The sequence below is a fragment of the Nelumbo nucifera genome, chromosome 1 (genome assembly GCF_055504915.1).
Source record: "Nelumbo nucifera cultivar China Antique chromosome 1, China Antique-T2T, whole genome shotgun sequence".
Taxonomy (NCBI): domain Eukaryota; kingdom Viridiplantae; phylum Streptophyta; class Magnoliopsida; order Proteales; family Nelumbonaceae; genus Nelumbo; species Nelumbo nucifera.
In genome coordinates, this window is record NC_142649.1 from 183,622,104 (window position 1) to 183,625,523 (window position 3,420).

At 37.9% G+C, this 3,420-nt stretch overlaps 1 pseudogene; it reads left to right on the forward strand.

The window, feature by feature from the left end:
• Positions 1–1,829: 1,829 nt before the first annotated feature.
• On the forward strand, positions 1,830–3,420 carry LOC148804235 (25S ribosomal RNA; annotated as a pseudogene).

Here is a 3,420-nt window from a genome sequence, read left to right on the forward strand (position 1 = left end):
TTTAAATTTTAGAACTAGGCCTGGGTTGATCATAAACCTGACCCAACCCGCCCAACTTGCACCCCTAAACGGGGCACCCCTAATGGATAGCCATGTATGTTCGTCTGTCTATAATTGATTGGAGGTTCCAAGTAGATATATTCATGGCTGAACTAGAATTTAGCATTTGTGAACATTTGACTGACCCCGGCCTAAAAGCAATGTAAAATATTTAGGGGCTGAACCTAATAAGTCCAACCTGTGAACAATTCTAGTCACAAGCGACTAAGTGCTGTGAGCCTGTGACTGTCGCAGCGATGTGAATCCTAAATAAGATGGATGGGGTTGCAAATTGTTTGAAGAAAAGAAAATATAATTCGTACGATTTGAATCATTGTTTGAACGCTGTAATTGGTTACAGTGCAAATTTATTTGCATTAGTACAAATGTATGAGAGTGCAAATGTAAAAAATGCAAATTTTTGTTTAATTTTGTTTTGGATTTTATTTTATTCTCTTTCATGTCTTAATTTATTTTATTTGTACAGCAATTAAATAAAATAAGCTAAAATTTGAAACAAAAATATGTCAAAATTTACATTCAAATCATTTACACTTTCATGATTTTGCACCAGTGCAGATTTATTTGCATTGCAACCAAATACAGCCTATGACTCAATTTAGAAAGAGTACAAATACAAATGTACAATGAAATATATACAAAATATAAGTTTTTGCACTCTACAATTGTATTTGTACTCTTTCCAAACCGAGCCTAATGAAATCACACCCAGAATTTCACCATCCACTTCTAGCCCACCCCTTGATCCCTTCAAAGGAGCTCGGGGAGCTGCAACCAACATTGGATATTGCCTTCTAATTCCTAGGGGTGCAAATAGATCCATCTGAAGTCCAATCCTATTTTGTTGGATTTGGATATCCTCATTTCAGATTTTTGGATCAGATTCAGATCACCCCTATCTTCATTTCTTTATTTAAACTATTATACTTTCTTTTTCTTTTAATAATTTATTATTTTTTTAAATTAAATTGGATCAAATTTGGATATCCAACATCCTAATCAGATTCGAATCCAACTCAATATTTGTGAGATCCGAACAAATCTTCAGATTGGATTGGACCTACACTTTATCAGATCAAATTCGGATATATCCTAATTCAAATCCGATCCGATCCATTTGCATCCCTACTAAATATAGGGTCAAATTATTGACGAGAAACAATTTGTGAAAAAATAGGCTCATTTCATGTTGTTAGAGTTGCATTGCATCGGACATTTGAACAGAGTGTTCAAGAAAAACCGACTAAGACACCAATAATTTGAAAAAAAAAATCCAATTAACCAAATTGATTTTTTAAAATAAGATGATTCTTTTTTTTTTATACTTGTGTCGGTGCTATACAATTGGGTGGCCCATCCCCATACACTTAGCCCCTTAACCCACCCTACAAACATCCATAGATCCCACCAACTAAGATACCATCAATTGGTAGTTAACCAAATTGCATTGGAGTTATTATTTAATGCTACATTGATTAGTGCAAGTTTAGAAAGGGAATCAGGTTAAAATTACCGAATTAGAATGGGGTGGTTGACAACAACGTTAGGGAGTTTGGAGATAGGGCCTTGTTTATCTTTTCTATTTAATAGCATGCCCACCCTAGAATCAGCTTAGCTAGAGGTAGGGTCCAGCGGTTGGAAGAGCATTGCATGTCGCGTGGTGTCTGGTGTGTCCCCAAAAGACCTTATAAATTTGGAGGACCAAGTGCCGACTACACTTAGTTGTACTCATAATTGCATCAGGTTTCCAAGGTGAACAACCTCTAGTGGAAGGAACAATGTAGGCAAGGGAAGTTAGTATAATGGATCCGTAACCTTGGGACAAAAGGATGGGCTCTAAGTGCTACGCATGGGGTCTTGATCCCGAACCCATCAGTTGTTGGCAAGCTGCTTGAGCTACTTTCGTGGCGAGGGCGGGTCGCCACGTGTTGGCTGGGGAATGGCTCCCTTGGGGGCCTTCCCCAGGCGTTGAACAGTAGACTCAAAACTAGTATAGACAGGGGGAATCCAAATGTTTAATTAAAACAAAGCATTGTGATGGTCCCTACATATACTAACACAATGTGATTCCTACCCAATGCTCTAAATGTCAAAGTGAAGAAACTCAACCAAGCGCAGGCAAATGATGGAGTAACTATGACTTTCTTAAGGTATCCAAATGCTTGGTCATCTAATTAGTTGTGTTCATGAATGGATTAATGAGATTCCCATTGTTTCTGTCTACTATCTAGTGAAACCACAACCAAGGAAATGGGCTTGGCGGAATTAGTAGGGAAAGAAGACCCTGTTGAGTTTGACTTTTGTCCGACTTTATAAAATGACTTGAGAGGTGTGAAATACCATTACTTTTAATGTTATTTTACTTATTCCGTTAGTCAGAGGCAGGACATTGCCCCTCCTTTTAGACCCAAGGCTCACATCGATGGACCAATCTAGGCAGAGGACATTATCAGGTGGGGAGTTTGGATGGGGCAACACATTTGTTAAAAGATAGCATAGGTGTCCTAAAATAAGCTCAACAAGAACAGAAAATCTCGTATGGAAAAAAAGGGTCGCAACTCATTTGATTCTGATGTATAGTACGAATACAGACCATGAAAATGTAGCTATGGATCCTTTAGACTTTCGGAATTTGAAAATAGAGATGTTAGAAAAGTTACCACAAGTATAATTAGCTTGTGGCAACCAAACATTCATAGCGACATTGCTTTTTAATCCTTTGATGTCGGCTTTTCCTATCATTATGAAGTAGAATTCACTAATATCGTGTTTGGTTTGAAGGAAAAAATAGGGAAAGAAAGGGAAACACATGGAAACCTTTACAAACCTTGTACTGGTTTCCTTACATTTTCCTACCTTTTCCTTCAAACCAAACATAGCCTAAGTGTTAGATTGTTCGCCCATTAATAAGGAACGTGAACTGGGTTTACACCATTGTGAAATAGGTTAGTTTTACCCTACTAATGGCAATGTTGTGATAGTAATTCAACATAGTATGAGAGGAAACATTGATTCACACAATTGGCCATTGCACTTGGTTGAAAAGCTAGTGGTGCGAAGCTACCGTGTGCCAGATTATGATTAAACACCTCTAAGTCAAAATCTTAGCTAAACATGTGACGTGTGCGCTTGTTGCTCGATTGCCAACCCATAATAGGGCCTTTAGGCCCCTAAAGGCACATGCCATTGGTGAAACCCTTCTGACAAACAAGCCATGTAGACTGTTTTGAAATGCAATTCCTATTGAGCAGCGGGTAGAATCTTTTATACATTATTTAAATATGTAGTGATGTATTGTAAGTGGTAGAGTGGCCTTATTGCCACGATCCACTAAGATTCAACCCTCTATTGCACCGTTTC